Source organism: Solanum pennellii, chromosome 4 (assembly GCF_001406875.1).
Source record: "Solanum pennellii chromosome 4, SPENNV200".
Lineage (NCBI taxonomy): Eukaryota > Viridiplantae > Streptophyta > Magnoliopsida > Solanales > Solanaceae > Solanum > Solanum pennellii.
In genome coordinates, this window is record NC_028640.1 from 31,061,686 (window position 1) to 31,082,201 (window position 20,516).

A 20,516-nucleotide genomic window follows, 5' to 3' on the forward strand; every position below is an offset into this window, starting at 1 on the left:
ATCGATGGACCCCATAACCGACCATCATTCCTTCGACGGTCCGTCCTGCAAAACCGTCGCCATTGTAAGAACCTTTGTTTCTTATTTTGTTAAAAGTAGTTTTAAGTGTCCCTCGACGGACCGTCGATGGGTCCATCCTGCATTCGGTACTTTTGCACTGCCATTCCTTTTCTGTGTTCTACTCTTGTGTATTATGCTTTTTCATGTGTTGGAGGCACCTATACATGACCGTGTCTACTCACGAGGGCATTCCAAGTACGTTGCCCTGTTGAACTGGCTGATCATAGGCTCAGACGATGAGCGTGACCCGGAGTACGTGCCACCAGGCACCCTTACTCCTACTTATGCCCATGAGGGTGGCGCGTGGTGTAGTCACTGTCTCCCAGTCTTACGAGGAGCTCACACTGACTGGCACACCTTCCGGGTCCGCTGCATATTCTGAGGGAGCGTCTGGCTCCATGGATGCATCTGGTTCTGAGCAAGCTTTCAGCTTTGTGGAGGCTTCCGAATCTGAGGTGACTTCTGCTTCTATCTCGTCTGATTAGGTTGATAGAGCTGACTCTACTCCAGCACCCAAGACTGGCGTCCCCGCTCCGGTTGCTGATCAGCCAAACCGGTGGTGTGTCGAGGAGCAGGATGAAGTCTAAATTAATGACAAGATGCCCAATGAAAAGGGAGTCATGACCCAGACCCTGACACTTGAGTGGCGGGTTCATAAGGGGAATCTTCCCATCATATGTGCCATTCATGAGTTATTCACCAGATATCGGCTAGAGTGAACGGCTGGAGATGTAGGCCTCTATAGTGAGGAGATGGTCCGACAGTTCTATGCCTCCTATGTAGTGACTCTCCGATCTCAGCTGCACAGGTGGTCAGCCACCGCCAATCATGCATCATTAGAGTATGTTTGAGTCCGCGGTAAGTGGGTTGATTTTTCCTTGCACGCCATTCACAGGTTCTTTTATTGAGCGTATGCTGATACCACTTGTACCCCTCTCACTATCGAGTTTGACTATCGCTGGAAGTTGATTAAAGATTGCCGTTTCCAACGTGAACCAGATATGAGATAGACCGCCAAGCGGTGGATTTCACAAAACTTCTCCGTAGATGGTGAGGCTACCGATTGGGTGATGGAGCCTAAGGAAAGTATCTAGAAGGTCAACCTTACCTTCACAAAAACGTTCTTATGGCTATTTGTCTGACACTGCCTTTCCCCACAACTGCAGATAACATAGTAACCTGGGATCGTGTAGTGCAGATGGAGACCATGGTTGCGGGGTTGGAGGTAGACTTTGCATGGATATTGCAGGAGGTTATAAATGAGGGGGACTTTAAGTATACTACTACTTAACCCTTCCTGTGCATGATCATTGAATTGTTCAGGTTTGCAAGAGTGCCCGTGTGGCACATTGACGTGATCAAGACAGCGCCGAGCACAGTGGATATTGGCATCATTTGGGATGAGGCCAATGAGTTGTCTCCTGCCAGAGGGCCCCGTCCAGAGGTTCAGCCACTGGGTGAGAACCTAGCGGACACGATAGAGCAAGCCCAAGCGGCTAATCCGGCTACATCCAAGAAAACTGACACCACCCCGTTAAGTCTATCTCGGGTGCTAGCACCGCTCCGCGCTCCTCTCGCTCGACTCCTTCTACTACAATGGTCCCGCTTGGTAGGGTCCAGAAATTAAAGGCCCAAATTCCCACACATCTACATCACATCCATCCTTGGATGTAGAGGTCCATTGCTGAGGCGGAGGAGCGGATAAAAAGGAAGATGTCCCAGCATACTAGCAGTAGATCATGGAGGTCCACTAGTGCTTGGATGCATTTGAGTTGCGGTTCTCGCCCGGCCAGCCCCTACAGTGGATATGAAGACATTCCATGCTGCTGTGGAGAGTATGAGAACAGACTTGGATAACATACTGGATTATCGAATGCCTGAGTCTGAGGCCCCTTCTGCAGAACCAGCTGAGGACACGGTGTTGGATGCCCTGTTCTCCACCACTGTTGTTCCACCTCCTCCCCCATAAGATAATGCCAAGAGGCACCGAGTTAGAGATGAGGATGAGTCTCGGGCACGGAAGTAAGAGCGCGCTGCGTTGGAGGCTGCGAGGAGAGATTCGTTGATTGATGAGAAGGCCCGCCAATTGAGGGTTCAGGAAGTTGCTTTAAGGGCAGGGTTGTTTAGGCTGAGAGGTGCACTACTAATGGTTTTGTTAGTGGTGAGGACACCACTGATGCTGTCATTACTACAGAGTGAGCCGGTTCCGGGAAACCGTACCCATCAACATGTTGATCGTTGGTGCTTTGCGCCTCAGGTTTGCTTCACCTACTACCCTATTCTAAATACTTTTATACATTGGGGGCAATTGCATGTCTTTTTGTTGGGGTGGGGTAAATGGAAAGTGTGTGCTAGGGTGAAGTCTCAGTAGCCCAACTCACGATCCTCTATTGTGGTTTTCGTGCATGTGTTCTTTTTCCCCAAGAGACTGGTTATTTTATTGTTGAACCGCATGTTGGTATCTTTTGTACATAGTATAGAAATGGAATCTGAAGCATGATGGCTAAAAAAATGATATCCTGATTTAAAGAAAATATTGCATGACTAGGCATAGTAACTGATGAATGTGTAGCTCTAAGCATGACATAGAGATACAGCACTACATGACCCAAATCTAAAACTTGAACTAGGTGTCTTATAATTTGGTAAAGTAATGAGATGTCAAGTGAGTGTGAGGAAAACTTGAATAGTCCACCATTGGGACTACGCTAGAATTCTCCTTGTTAGTCCTTCTAAAAGAAAGATGTGCAAGACAATTAGCAATGGATCGTAGGCCCTTGTTCAAGATAGCCAATCTTTAGACAAGATAAAAGAAAACCGAATGAAATTAATCCCTTCTTGATCTAAATGATTTGATCCTCAAATAGACATTTCTTTTTTTCCCAACTGATATTTTCTAGGAACAATGTTTTGGCCCTTGTTCCTCCTTGGACATGTGCACCTCAGCTTATGCTAAAAGCATAATTTAAGGGTGGCTAATATAGAAAAAGAGCCTTGTCATTGCCCTGACCCAACCTTGGGTATTGTGTACATTGACTCATAGCAAAGCGATGAGTTTAGGGTTGCTATTATGAGTAATTCTCTAGAAATTGGGGTTGAAATAATAAATATCGAGATTGAACAAAAGAAAAGTGACTCAAGAAAAGTTGAAAGCAAAGTGAAAAATTTGAATATTTGAAAATACAAGTAAGAAAAGAGAAGAGTCAATATCACAAAATGAGAGAGAAGGGAGAATATCAAGGTGAAAGAATACAAGAAAATTAAGAAATAGGGCGGAAGAAAAATGATGAAAAGGTAGGACGCTTAGCCATTAAGTCATGGAGGGATAAGTCAGTAAAATACATCTAAATTTATCCTACCTGACCCCGAGCCTATATTACAAGCTAATAAAGTCCTATCGTGATCCTAAGAGTCTATTGTGGTGAACTTGAAGCAGTAAAATAAGGGCAAGACTATGGCAATAAGAATAAATAAGGTGTGAAGTTGTTCTAAGACCGAATGTTGAAAAATAATCCTTATACTCAAACTGAAATCATTATGTGAAAAATGAGGATGTTGTTTTGAAGATAGGACACTAGTGGCAATACTGGAAAAATTCGTACCTTAGTGAGAGATCAAAAAGGATAGGTGTCGGCGTGTTGTGAGTCTGTGTCATGGTTTGATCCACATGAGCAAGCCTAACAAGGATAACATGCATAAACTTAATGAAAATAATTGAGATTGATATCCAGATGATTGCGAAATCTAAAATAAGGATACTCCTGTACAATTATTTTGTGGTGTGTCATACTGCGTCGCTTGAGGACAAACAATGAATTTAAGTTGAGGGTGTTGATGTACCGTAGTTTCACGATACATTTAATGTTTTTTTCCTTATGTTTAGTTTGTGTCAAAGGCCTTTTTGTATTAGTTTTAATGTATTTTTTCTCTTTGTTTGCAGGAAATCTATCAAGGATTAAAACGCGGAAGAATTATGCTGAAATTGCAGAAGTGACGACCTACGGAGTAATCGACGGTCCGTAGGTGGTCACTGTCGGTTCAAGTAAATGCTGATGAAGGAGGATCGGGGAATTCGGACTAAGTGTGCAGCTAATGAGGCTCTCGACGTACCACCACCTCCACGACGGACCGTCGTGCACATCCATCATCGTTAGTAGCTCTAGTACCCGACTTGAAAAGATTCTAAGTGTGGAGAAAAGGAAGCCGTCGACGGATCATCGTGCTCTCAACGGACTGTCATCCTTGTCCGTCGATGGTAACACTGAGTTGGAGAAGAAAGCATCTGAAAAAGAAGCTAAGTGGCCTCTACGGTCCGCTCATCCACTCAAACGCGTGTTTTGGGAGTATTTTCCTTAAATAGATTTACTTTTTATGTTAGGACTTCTTTATTATATAATATTGAAAAAAAACCACGTTTTTGAGGTTAGACTCTTAGGTATTTTTGAGTTTTATTGTTTTGGTTGTTGTACGTGTGATTTTGGGGAAATTATTCTATTTTTCAGAAATCGTTTGTTGCAAGAGTATTGATTAATTAAAGTAATTTTTTGGATTTTCTTCAAACTAATCAAAGTAAGTACATGACTTCTTATCAAACTAATATGAGTTGTGTGATTATTAAATGGGTAACTAAATCCATAGATAGGGTTGTGGGAACCATGGGTAATTAAAAAGGTAAAACTAGCTAAAATAATAATCCTAGAATAGTGTCTTGCATGTATTGATAACGAGTGCACGTGTTAGAACTCGCCTTGTTGCTACTTGCCGGACGAAGGAGGTCGATAATTAGAAAAGAATTATCAAAGTAGATTCAGTATATACTATCTAATAGGCTAGTATCAATTGGTGCGAAGTAACAACTAATCCATACATCGATTATGATGCTTAATATGAGGTAAAGGTAAGGTTTACTAAAGCACACACACGAATCCAGACCAAGGTGCAGAGTGAAATTCCCTAGTTGCTGGACCAAGGAATTAGGGATACATTACTTACCACATTGAAAGCAAGATACTACGAAAAGATTGTTTTAGCTAGAATTACCGCGTTATGAACCCGTGGGGAACACTTAAGCCCTATTTACTTTCATTAATTAATAAAAATCAAATCTTTGAACTTGTCACTTGTTTACTTAGACATAGCTAATTACATTCGTTACTTTAAAGCCCCTTTTTGTTACTTGTTTTCTTAAAGGACATGTAGGTTAAAGTTAAGTTTAAATCATTTTCCTAGTGGGATTGACCCCAACCTCATATTTTGTTTCTTTACTTGATATGACCGCTTCTACTTCTATTTGAGAAGTAAAATTGAGTGTATCATCTCTATGGCACAACATAGAAGTAGAACATAAGGGAAACTCTATTGTCCTATATCCTGAAGCTCATAGATGTCTCGTGACTCACACCGATGATCAAGACACTACTAGACGTGAATTGATGAGACTTTTGGATTACTAAGACCACTTTTATAACCTATGCTATTATACAACGTTTGTGAAGACACACACCTATAACCTAGAATTTAGGGCATTTTTAGGTCGCACATGGAGTACGTGACTTCTCGGAGGTCTTATACAATCCCTTTTGTATCGTTCATCGCATATACATAAATGAAAAGTAGTGCAGAATTAAAACTTTTCACGACATGAGAATAGTCTTTCAAAATACTATTCATATAAAAACCATAGGAAATACTAAGTCTCATGTCATCAAAAATGACTCAAAATATATTGTGGACATGGCCTATACAATCGAAATATACTATTAGATCTATTGCTATGCGTCAATAAAAGAAACTCTAAGATAGTGATGCCTCGAGTCAAATGAGGACAAACTTAAACCTTTCTTCAAAGATCCTAAAATCAAAGCTTCGCTCCCCAAAGCACCTTCACGAATGAATCACTTTAGAGACAGATAAAAGCATATAATTAGTAAAAACACATGTACTAAGTATGGTATAATGCATAAAATCGTGATGACAGACATTTAATGAAAATATGCTCTTTTTGATTAAACATCGTAGTATAAGCATCAGAAAAATATTCAACACCATAGAAACACATAGGATACACTTAAGCATTTTATCACATTTTAAGAACATTACAGTGAACTATGTCACTGTTACAGTGAATTAATTCCACATTACAGTGAACTAGTTCAACTTCAAAGTGAACCCTTTTTAACATGTAACCTTCTTATGAAAAGTATCATAAGAATAACTTAAGTAAGACCTAGAGAGAGCGCCCATAAACCCTATCAAAGCACAGTAAATCATCCATAAGACGACCTATAATGTGATAAATACACTTACAGTACACCAATACTCATAACATGAGATTCTCCTACAATAGGTGATTCTAAGGCTCACTTGAGTGAGTTTTGAAGCAACCGCCCATAGAATTCCTTCAAGCACACTTAACATATCCTTTAACTACCTAGTATAAGATCATTGTCACTTCATTAATCAACCTTCCTATCTAGAGACCTTCTTAAGACTTCCCTAGGTAAGACATGAACACACAATCCTTTATGCCCCATTTACACTTTAAATAGGCAATATGTAAAGTTATTCTAGGCTAGGTACTTATTCACTTACATACTTTCTTACTTTATTTCACGACTCGCAAGTACCCCCTAGAAGATAAGGAGAACCCTTGGATCGAGAGAAGGCATACATGACCCTTTGAGGTCTTGTCCAAGCCCTTTAACTATCGTTGATTACACATGACATGAAAAGTAGTGCGTAATTAAAACATTTAATGAAATTTAATATAAAAAGGAATTCTTTCATAAATATTCAGAAAATTTCATCGTCACAAGCCATTATAAATACATGACATAAAAATCATAGGGACACGAACCTTCACATTTGAAAGGAATACATATTAAGAACGTCTACAAAAGTAAAAGAATTAAGAACTATGCCCTCGAATATGTGAGAATATACTTTGTCTTGAGAGAAGATCTCCCAAGCTTTGCGTTCTAAACTTCAAACTTGCTTCGAAACCTATACTTATAGAGTAAAGAATATTAAAGTGTTAGTACAGATAATGTACTAAGTGTGACATATAGAAAAACATGAAAAAGGGAAATTTTAGTAAAATTACACTTTGCTGCCAATTAAGTAAAATCTTCATCAATTTAGAGGTAAAACAAGATAGGAATCATCATTTATCACTTAGAGAAGTATTCCCAATATTTTAGTGAAAAGTAACTTTTTAGAGTGAAGTACCCAAATTTTACAGTAAGTTCCTTCAACATTATAGTGAACTACTTCAATACAAAAACAGTGAACTGCCAAAGTGTTTCCAAGAGCAAGTGAACACATTTCCCAAGAAAAGATTATCCTAAGACTCACCAAGGTAAGACATGAACGAAACACCCATACTCCTTCTTCAGTACACACCTAGGTGATCCTTAATACTACCCCATCTAGGCTTACTCACCTCGGGAGAACAAGCTCCCACTCAATGAAAAAAACATTAGAAGAATACTCAAAGAACATATCAAGACATCTCTTTTGGAATGACTAATTAGTTCAATGGTAGATGGCGTCCAATTCTACCACCTACCTTGAGTAATACACTTTTTTAGAAGACCTAGCTCATTCAATTTATATAAGACTCACCAAGACTCCCATTTTGGAATGCCTACCTAGTGCAATGGATAGATAGCGTCCCATTCCATGAGTTACCCTAAGTAGTACACTCTTTAAGAAGACTTAGTACTTTCACTAATTTTGTGGGGATTAGCTTAACTGACATAGACCATGAGAGCTAAACATGGAATTCCGATACTTCCCTTAGCGGAGAAATGACCCCCCACTTGCCTAGAGTGAGGTCTTTCTGTTAGCTTGTACATGGATTTCCCAATAGCTACACCTATGGGGCGCATAGTTAAGGGATGAGGAAATAGCTACTAGGTGACTTATTCTCTATTTACAAGGATTAATTATCTCAAGAGGTAGATTGGAATACAACATCTTAACTCACAAAGTGTATCCACCCCTTCTTCATATCCTCTCGGTGCTAGGCATAACTTCCCACGGATTCTCAATATTAGAAACTATACATTAAGGATAACCAATAGACACCATATCTCAACTCACGAAGGACATCCATCATATTACCTATCTTAGGAATCCCTTGGAAGACTATGAGGTTGCTATTAAACGCTTCAGCTCAACTCACCAAGAGTGTTAACCCCAAAAATCCCCTTTAATACACATTCTTTAACATCATTCATTTATTCATTCAAAGTGTGTGTGTACATGTGTGCACACCTTTCAAAATAGCATCATTTCATTTACATTAATTTTTATATATGCTAAGTCCTTCATTTATCACATCACACACTTTAACATACTTCATATAATCATTTAATTCATTTAGGCATACTCTCTAGCCTATTTCACATAATAAACTTCATAAAGCACATTTATCAAGAATAGAATCATTATCATCTTACTTCACATAACATGCCTTCAATTCCTCATTCACAATTCACAAGTAGCTTCACAATCACATATATACCAAGTAAACATCTCCACAAAAGGTGGACCATATCACTCAAGATCATTTCATAATTAAAGCTAAACAAGATAAACAACTTGCCCTTAAATACAAGTTTTCATCCCCTATAATAATTACTTCAAAAATTCATAATAACATAGCCCTTAGGGAAATATCTAAACTATAAATTTAAATAAAAGAAAACCAAAGCTCAAAGACTACAATATCATTATCATTTAACCCATTTCTTAAGTCAAAATTTGATACAAAGTTTCAAAATTATTTCATTGATGTTTTAGCATTAAAATAAAAAAATAAAATTAGAAACATCATTTAATCATTAGAAACATTTTAATGCATGGCCCATACTTTGACTCAAAGATAGAAGAAGTTAGGGTTGGAAAACCCTTTTTGAAAATCTCTTAGATGGAACTATTTTAATGGAAGAGAGTTAAAGTATTATTACCATTCCTCAAGTAGAATAAAAACACTAATTTTGATGAAGAAATACATCCAAACCAGACCTCCTAGTTCCCCTTGAGTCTTAGCTCGAATGATGACTTTGAGAGAGTTTGTTTTTCGAGAGACAGTTTGAATATTGAAGTGAGGGATCTTGTGTAGGTATAGTACTTACAAATTATTTAATATAACTTAAAAACACTAAAAAAATGGTCCTTGAGTCATAAAAGACTAGGGGTGAATTAACAAAACACCCCAAGCAAAAGCTGCAATACGTGACAACTTTTGGGCAGTCCTCACAGACGGTTCCAACCAACGGATTGTTCGTCTATTGACGTACCGTTGGTGGAGGGTTGTTGGTTGGTACTTATCTCCATTTATGAGAAGTAATATACTTCCTTGAATGTCTAATCGACGCCCATGGTCGTCAGACCTTTTGTTGACAAATGGACCATCCCTTTGGTCGTCGTCTTTTGGTCACTGCTTGATAGCTTCTTGCAAAGAGTTGAGAGTCCTATTCTAGGGCCCATCATGGGTACTAGGTGGGTTCGTTCTTAGAAGTTAAACCCCTTTACATAGTCATATAGGTCTTATGAACATCCCACACAAATTTTAAAGAAAACGAACACGTAAAACTCACTCAAACACATGAGAGAACACACAAGCACTTTCTAAGGTATATCTTCCGAACGTCGTGGACGTTTGACCTCCAATCTTAAACAAAATTTACACACTGACTAAATACATCAATATAACTCCATTTAAAAAAATTAAATTGAGAAAAAATTATGAAGATCTAGTTCACCTTAGTTCATTTTAGGGTGTTACATTCATCCCCATTTGGAACAACTTTCATCCTCGAATTACACTAAACACTTTAAGACCATCAAGGATTTAATTATAAGAACATTATACATCATATTAAGGTCAAAAAATTCATATTCAAGGCACCAACTAACAAAGAGCACAATTTAACATTGATGAGCATTTGGTCGCAACATAGGCAACTTTTGCAAAACTTCACAAATTCAAAACTCACTTTCATTTCTTTATTTATGGAGGAACTACCTTCTACAACATTAAACATTATTATACACATCATTTTCATACACGTTGAAACCATTATCCATGAAAATGGAATTTTGTCAAAATTTGAACTTTTGTACAGTAAATTCAAAACTTCATTGTGTCACAGGCTTAAAATTCCAATAATGCACATTTCAAGCAACTTTAACAAGAAGGCATGACAATATGAGAGACAAGGCCACACTAACTTACTCCAAAGATACTTGGTAAGTTACACTAAGTGCAATGTTAGAGTAGCATCCTATACTACCACTCACACTTAGTGACCCTTGTCGATTCTCTTGGACTAAGTTTACTACATGCAATTCTACTTTACATTCATTGTGCAAACCTTAGCTTTAACATGCTTCTTAAACATTAGACCTTAAGTCATATAACTTCATGTACAACACAAGATAACTCATCCATACACTTCATATTCAAAACAAACTTGAAGCATTTAAGCACATATCATTAACTACAACTAAATCAAGAGAACATAGGTTTACTACCAATCATTCCCATACCATCATGATAACTTCAAGAGCCACCCAAACATTATGCCATAAAGGATATGGTCTCATACTATTATGCAAGACTCTTAATCATTACCAAACTACTAAGGATTTGGTCTGAAGATTTAATAAGAATAAAAAGAAATCATGAGGATATAAACTACATTTCTACTCAGCTCATTCTCCCCCACTTAGGCTAAAGCCATCTTCAAAGGTTTCGTACTTCAAAGTCTCACTATGCTTTTCACAAGATAGTAACTCATACTACTCTTAAATCATGATCATAAAGACTAAACATCAACTCTACTAGTCAAACATAACACTCTCCTATTAGGATTCAAGTTTAGACAATCTTTGTTAAACATCACCTCATTCAATTCTTATGCACCACTTAACTCAATCTAATGAAACAAAATTCCTCCTTTCCCTTTCCACCAGTTTCATTTGGAAATCAAAAATCTTATAATATAAACTCCACTATTTTTGTAGCATAACTCCACAACTTCCTCACTAGTTAATCATACCATATTTCCCCCTTAGAGTAAACCTACACAAGAATTTCAACTAAATCACAAGAATAATTACGAAACATTAACCACATAACAGGGTTTCCCTCTACTCCTACAAAATCTCTGTATCGTCTAAGCATTCCCTAAAATTTACACCTTAAAGCATTTCTACCATCACTGCACATAATAACAAGATAACTCATTTTCTCGCAAAGGAACTTTATTCAATCATTATTATTCTTACCATACATAGAATTACATCACCGTAAAGTTTCTCATCACAACACTTCCAATCTCATAAATCAAACCTATCCATAAATAGCATCACATCATAATTCTCAAAACTCATCTTCATATTTATTTTCTAGCCACAAAATCATCATAAGCTTGAAAACTCACATTTCTCTCCCTGAAAATTAGAAATATCTCCCCTTCCAAGCCATCAAACCTAGAAGACCACTGGACAAGGGAAAATAACAAAGAGACCTTATTGATTTAAGTTCTATGGCATGATTCAAGAGTAATGAAGAAAGTGAAACTCTATCGTCCTATAGCCTCTTGTCCATGGATGTGTTGCGACTCACACCAATGACCATAACTCTACTAGACATGGCTTATGATACTTTTAGACCCTAAACTATTTCCCATAAACTTATTCTCTGATACAAAGTCTATCACGACCCGCAAGTACCCCCTAGAAGTTAGGGAGAACCCTTGGATCAGAACAAGGCATACTTGACCCTTTAGGGTCTTGTACAACCCCTTCAATTATCGTTCATTACATAAGACATGAAAAGTAGTGCGAAATTAAAAATTATCACGATATCTAATATAAAAAGGAGTTCTTTCATAAATATAAAGAAAATCTCACCGTCATAAGACATCTTAAAGACACGACCTAAAAATCATAGGGACACGACCCTTTACATTTTAAAGGAATACATAATAAGAAATTATACAAAAACTAAAAGAATTAAGAGGTATGCCCTCAAATATGTGAGGACAAACATTGGCTAGAGAGAATCTTTCCCAAGCTTTGCCTTTTATACTTCAACCTTGCTTCCAAAGCTATACTTATAGAGTATGGAAATGTCTGGGCTTAGTACAAATAATATTGTAAGTATAACATATGCAAAACATGCAGAATGGGACATTTTAGTAAAATTAAACTTTCATGCCAATTAAGTAAAACCTTCATAAATTTAGAGGTAAAACAACATAAGTGTAATCATTTGAAACTTAGAGAAAGATTCCCAAACATTTAGCAAAAAGGAATATTTTAAAGTGAATTACCCAAATTTTACACTAAGCTCCTTCAACATTACAGTGAACTCCTTCAATACCAAAAAAAGCGAAGTCATTTCCCTATAGAAGGTTATACTAAGACTCACCAAGGTAAGACATGAGGGAAATACCTATGCACCTCCTTAAATACACACCTATGTGATCCCCAAGACTACCCTCTCTAGGCTTACTAGCCTCGGAAGAAAAATACCCTTTCAATGAAAAAACATTAGAAGAACACTCAAACAACATACCAAGTCTTCCCTTTTCAAATGCCTAGATAGTGAAATGAGTAGATGGCGTCCCGTTCCACCACCTACCATAAGAAGTACACTCTTTTAGAAGACTTATCTCATTTAATTCATATAATACTCATGAAAACTCCCCTTTTGGATTGCCTACCTAGTGCAATGGATAGATAGTGTCTCACTCCACGACCTACCCTAAGTAGTACACTCTTTTGTAAGACTTAGTACTTTCATTACTTTTGTGGGGGTTATCTTAACCTACATTGACCATGAGAGCTAAACATGGAATCCCAATACTTTCCTTATCGGAGAAGATTCCCCCACTTTCCTAGGGTGAGGTCTTCTTTTAAGATTTAATATGGGTTTTTCCCAATAGCTACACCTATGCGGGCGCATAGTTAAGGGATAAGGAGATTGTTACTATGTAACTCATTATATACTAAAGGGGAGTACTCATCTCAAGAGGTAGTTTGGAATACAACATCTCAAATCATGAAGTGTATCCACCCCTTCTCATATCCTCTCGGTGCTAGGCATTACTCCCCACGAATTCTCAACATTATAAACTATAGGTTAAGGATTAATAGTGGACACCACATCAGAACTCACGAAGGGCATCCATCCTCCTACCTATCTTAGAAAGATCTTGGAAGACAGTGAGGTTGCTACTGAACACTTCATCTCGACTCACGAAGAGTGTTCACCCCAAACTCCGCTTTCATTCACATTCTTTAACTTCATTCATTCATTTATTCAAAGTGTGTATGTGTGTATACACGTAACCACACCCTGCACAATAGTATCATTTCATTTACCTTCAATTCTATACACGCTTAGACCTTTGTTAATCACATCACACACTTTAACATACTTTATATAGTCATGTAATTCATTCAGGCATACTCTCTAGACTATTTCACATTATAAGCTTCATAAAGCACATTTATCAAGAATATAATCATTATCGTCTTACTTCACATAACATGCCTTGAAGGCCTCATTCACAATTCACAAGTAGCTTAACATTCACATATATACCAAGTAAACATCGCTACCAAAGGTGGACCATACCACTCAAGAGAACTTCAGAATTAAAGCTAAACAAGATAAACAAATTACCCTTAAATCCAAACTTTAATCACCCATAGTAATTCCTTCAACAATTCATCATAATATAGCCCCTAGGGAAGTAGCTAAACAACAATATCAATAAAAGGAAACCAAATCTCAAAGACTACAATATCATGCTCATTTAGCCCATTTCTTAAGTAAAAATTTCATAAAAATCTCTTACATGATTTCATTTATGTTTTAGAATTTAAATCACCAAATAACATTAGAAACATCACAATTGATCATTTATGTTTTATCACTAAACTCACCAAACAACATTAGAAACATCACAATTGAATCATTAGAAACATTTTAGTCATTATTGTCATTATTGGTAAGAACTACTAACCTTAGTTCTCAAATTGATGAGTGTAACGGGACTTCATGTCGGTTTCGGCCTTTACGGAAGCCACTTCTTTATTCCTAAATTTCTTTACTTGCCTATGAAGGATTTGAACCGAAACCACCTCATAAGAAAGGTTATCTTTTACACCAATGCTCTCAATACTGATACACTTCTTAAGCATGCAAACATGGAACACCGGATGAACCGAAGCCAATTCACTAGGAAGCTTTGATTCAAAGGAAACATTACCAACTCTTTGCAAGATTTCATAGGGACCCACATAACAAGGACTCAACTTCCATTACTTCCAAAATCTAACCAGACCTTTCATAGGCAAAATTTTCAAATACACTTTATCACCTTCTTCAAACTCTAGGTCCCTTTTCCTATGATCAGCATAAGACTTTTGCCGACTATAGGCCATTTCAAGCGATTCCTTATAATATGAACTTTCTCCAAAGTCTTATAAATCAAATCGGCACCAAGAAGCGAAGTTTAACCCACTTCAAACCTTCAAATAGAAGACCTACACCTCCTACCATACAAGGCTTCATAAGGAACCATGGATATAGATGAACTAAAACAATTATTATAAGCAAACTCCACCAAAGTCAAATGCTTATCCCAATTTCCCTTGAAATCAATAAAACAAGCCCTAAGCATATCTTCAAGGGTTTGAATAATAAGCTCCGCTTGACCATCCGTCTGGGGATGAAAAGTGGTAATTAACTTTACCTTAGTATCGAACCCTTCTTGGAATAACCTTCAAAACCTAGATATAAATTGTTAACCCCGTTCCGATATGATGGATAATGGAATACCATGGCAACACACAATCTCATCTACAAGATACCTTAATAATCCTCTGCCGAATAAGTAGACTTGACGGGAATAAAATGAGCGGACTTTGTTTACCTATTCACAATCACCCATATAGAGTCATATTGCCTTTGAGTCCGAGGCAAACCTACTACAAAATCCATATAGATATCTTCCCACTTCTACGTAGGAACTTGGATTTCTTGTAGCAAGCCACCTGAATTTTGATTCTCGGCTTTCACTTTTTGTCAATTTGAATACTTAGCAACAAAATCTGTTATGTCCTTTTTCAAACCTTCACACCAAAATACTTCCCTAAGGTCATGGTACATTTTTGTCGAACGGGGGAATGGAGTAACGGGACCCATGGGCTTCCTAAAGGATCCGGTTCCTCAACCCATCTATGTTGGGAACACACAACCTTCCTTGATACCGCAAGACACCATTCCTCCCTCAATGAGAATGATTCATATATGTTTACCAAGAATTGATTCCTTTAACTCCATCAATCATTGATCAAGGTGTTGTTTGGACTTCACCTCAACCACCAAGGATGACTGGGAGTTATGATGGACCATAAAACCACCATTCGGAGAATATTCCAACCTCACACCCAATCTAAACAACCTATTAACATGTCTCACTAGGTCTTTCTTGGCTTCCTCTATGTGAGACACGCTTCCAATGGTCATACGACTTAGGTCATCCACATCAATATTGGCTTAGTCGGTGTGATAGAGAACACTCATGCCATAATCTTTCAAAAATTCCAACCACCTTCTTTGTCGAAGATTCAACTCCTTTTGGGTAAATACGTATTAGACACTCTTGTGGTTGGTATACACATGAATATGGTATCCATACATGTAATGCCTCCATATTTTCAAGGAAAATACCATGGCCACCTATTTAAGGTCATAAGTATGATAGTTTCTCTCATGCACCTTGAGTTGCCTTGAAGCAGAGGTAATAAGGTCATGAGTTGGATAGTTTCTCTCATGCACCTAATTTTCCTAGAAGCATAGGATATTACCTTCCCATGTTGGATAAGAACACACCCTAAACCTATTCAAAGATGCATCAAAATACATAACGAAACCCTTTGTAATCTCCGGTAAAGTCATAAAAAACCTATAGTTGGCGTAGAGGATATATATTGGGTTGCCTCCCAACCAGCGCTTGATTTAATGTTGCGGCATGACGGAGGACGCTTGAGTACTCAGACTTCATCAAGATGATATGCCTCGATCACTTCATTTTCCATTTCAGCATGCCCTAGATAAAGTTTTATTCGTTGTCCGTTCACCTTTAACTACACACCCTCCTTGTTTTCCAACTCAACCGCTCCGTGAGGGAATAGTTGGGTGATCAAGTAAGGGCTAGTCCATTTGGACTTGAATTTGTCCAGAATCAAGCGCAACCTACAATTAAATAAACGCACCAAATCCCCAACCATAAAATCGTGTTTCTCAATCTTTTGGTCATGGTACATCGTCATATTATCTTTGTAGAGGGATGAACTTTCATAAGCTTTTAGGCCAAATTCATCGAGCTCATTCAACCCATTTAACCTCTGTTGTGCAGCCTCATTCCAATCCATTTTCAACTTCTTAATTGCCCACATGGATTTATGCTCTAACTCGAGCGGTAAGTGACAAGCCTTCCCATATACAAGTTGGTACGGGGACATACATATGGGAGTCTAGGATGCTGCCTAGTAGGACCAAAGAGCATCATCGAGTCTCCTTGACCAATTCGTTCTACTAGAGTTCACCGTTTTAAACAAAATCTGCTTAATCACCCTATTTTGACACCTCAACTTGCCCACTAGTTTGAGGATGGTAAGGAGCGGACACATTCTGGTGAACCCCATAATTCTCAAATAATCCCTTAAACAATTTGTTGGAAAAGTGGGATCCCCCATCACTAATAATAGCCCTTTGGGTGCAAAATTGGGAAAATATATTGTTTTCGAAGAATGCGGTGACACTTTTCCCTTTATTATTTGTGAGTGTGATCGCTTCTACTTTGACACATAATGAACCCCTACTGTACTTCATTCCATGAGAACTCACAAAAGGGCCCATAAAGTCAATACCCCACAAATCAAATAACTCAAACACATGAATGAGATTTAAAGGGAGCTCTTTCTTTCTTGAAAGGCCGCCATCTCTTTGGCATCTCTCACATGCCTTGGAAAACTCATGAGCATCTTGATGCATATTTGGACAATAGTAGCCACATTTTAAGATCTTGTGAGTTGTACAGATACCACTCAAGGGTCTTTAGTTGGTCCTTTAGAAGTCATACCCAGATTTTTTAATCACGAATAAACTCTAATATGTGTTAGACACCCTTCCACCAGTTTTCATGAATTTCTGACTCCTAAAAGCTAGTCAAAAAGGCTAAGGCATGCTAGTACATCTTTGGACTAGTTTCTGGACGTCATGGACGTTTTGGTTTCTAGACTTCCTAAATGACTTAAATTCATTAAAATGAACCTTAATACAGTTTCTATAAATTAGGGCTCTTATTTTAGGGTCTAAGACAGGTCTTGGATTTTTAAATTGTTACACTTATAATTCTAAAAGTCATGGATATGGTGAATTTGCACATTGTAGATATTATATGTTGATTGGTGTCACTTATGAATGTGTGTTGCTATAATTTGTTAATGTATTATTCTATGTACTCTTAAATGATATGATATGTGAAGTGGAATGTTTGTCATGATTCATGTTGAGTTACATTATTAAGTAAGGTTATGGGGTTTTGCTTAGTCGTTGTACTTGTTGACTTGATAGGGGTTCATGGGTAAGTGTATTGATTTAGTTATTATGGAATGTACTTTTTTTCATGCTTATGGTTAATTATGACTTGATGATATAGTTACTTGAATATGTATCCAATTACATGATATGCTTGTAGAATTGACTAGTTTTGATGTTGTTGGTCTTTTGATTACGTGCCTATGACGTGATGAATATACCTAAGTGATTTGGTATAGTCTTGTTTAATGTGCATAAAGGCTTTCACAGTAAATTGTGTACTTAATGAAATGTCCTATTTTAGCATGTTTTGATGATGTGTGTGCATATAATCTCATACTTAGTAAAAGTGGTGTACTAACCCCATTTATTCCTTTTCCCAAACATTTTTGTTTCCAATAATAGAAGGGCTTTTGGATATGACATTAAAGAAGACATGGATTTCTTAATCATCCAAGTAGGGTAGGTCCTCACTTTCCAAGGGCGATGCCACTATAAAGTCATGATTTTTTTTTAGTATTAAGACTCTTATGTGTCCTTACTTTTCATTTGATTATTAAACATTGTATGACATATATGTGGTCTTGTTGCATTTATGCATGGGCTAGGCCCAATTTGATATACTTTTATTAGATTGTTATGAGATGAGACGACTATTTTGGGACTACTTTATATTTTATATACTTATGTGCCATAAAAGTAGAAGACTAGGTAATCTTCTTATACGAAAGGTCTATGTATACTCTATATATATACTATGTGTATATATAGGTCTATGTAAACCTTTGAATAGATGAAAGGAAAGTTTTAAATTTTCTGCCAAATTTGTCCTATGAATGTAATGATGTAACCTAAGAGGCTAGTCTTAGTTCTCAAAGAGGATGACGACGCAGGTTACGTCTAAGGGGTATTCCTTTATGTCACAATTGAAATCCAATTATGCTAGTTTTTGAGTAATTGACCTAGGTTGTGAAGTAGATCATGAACTTGACCTAAGTCTCTTATCCTAGGCTATGAACTAGTGATGAATTGTTGTATAGTGACTCATTTGACTTTATTATTATGTTAGCTACTATTGTGTTATGATAATAGAGTCATTGTTGGGTTGAATTGGATGGTTGATGGTAAGAGCTTGATGATGCCTTGTGAAGGAGATTGGGGTAAGTCTTGTGATCTCAATTTCTTACTTCAATTATGATTACTTGTGATTAAGTGATGATGTTGTATTGAAGTTACCTTATATTAAGATTGATGGCGTTGGTATGATGTTTAATTGGAATGTCTTGAACTAAGGTTTGTGAGCTGTTATCTAAGATGTAAATGTTATAAGGATGGTGATAACTTTACAATGTGCCTTTTTATGATGAGATTATGTAAATGTGCAAACCTCACATGCATAAATTGTAAAGAATGGACAATACTCATGCAATTCTTATTGAGCTATGATGATTATTATATAAGGTATATATGCTATGATCTACGTAAATCTATGATGATTAATAAATGCATTAAAGATACTTCAAAAGGGGCTCTAGGTTAGCACGAGTGAAATAGAGTGAGTAGTGTCCCTTCCCACATAAGGAAGGTAGGATCACTAATGTACTCATGAGATTAGAAACCATGATGCATCTAGCATAAAGATGGTTTTAACTACATCTCCTAGTTCTTGAACTATGTTGTCCCCATAGGAATACTAGCTAGTGGATCCACATAGATGCTATGTTCATGTTTTTGTACTGCCTTGGCAAGTAGTCTGTCTTCTTTTATGTAGGGTTTCATGACACCAGCTTTCACATTTGCTCATGTGATCTATGTAGGTTAAGGCAAATGAAGTAATGGAATTAACTCTTACTAGGATGACCTAAGGTGTTTAGATTAGTCAAGGTAGGGGTATGAGACTCTACATATACATTGCACTAGTTAGCCTTGGGGGAAGTCTTAGAAGCATGTTTTTATGCATCTAAATGCTTATAAATATAAAAGATATGTTATCTTGCATGTTAATGACACTATATGATATTGTTTCACTTATGCACATGTGGTTTGGTTTCTATTGCTAAAGTATGATGATGATTATGCTAAATGATATAGTATGTGAAATTGGACGTTGCTTTTGCTTCTTATTGGGTTTACTTGATTGAGTAAGGTTATGGGGCTTTGCTTAGTCATTGTATTAGTGGACTTAATTGGCATTCATAAGTAATGGTCTTGCTTTAGTTGTGATTTTATGAACTGTTATACATACTTGTTGATATTATAACATGATGATAGTGTTGTCTTGATTATGTGCTCAATTATGTTGATATGCATGTTGACTTGACTATATATAGTATTGTTGGTCATGTGATGTACATGGTCTAGACTTGATGAATATGTATGATTGACTTGTATTGGTTTTTGAATGTGCATAAGGATCTTCAAAGTAAATTGCATATTTAAATGAAATTTTCCTTTTTGGCGTGATTTTATTTTATGTGTGCATATGGTCCTATACTTAGTACATATGATGTGATAACACCATTTCTCCCTTTTTCCAAAAAACATTTAAGTTTCGGTCGTTGAAGGGCTTGTGACGACATTGAAGGGAGGCTTGGAATTCTCACTGTCCAAGTTGGGTAGGTCCTCACTACTTCAAGGACAATGCCATTTTCTAGATTTTGATATTGATTAGTCTTGAAGACAATAGTATAGCCTATCTGTGCCTTTTATTATATGGATGTATAGTCTATGCCTAATTGTTATACTCTTGTTTAGATGGTTATGATATGAGACATTTGGTTTTAAGACTACGTTATATATATATATATATATAGATATATATATA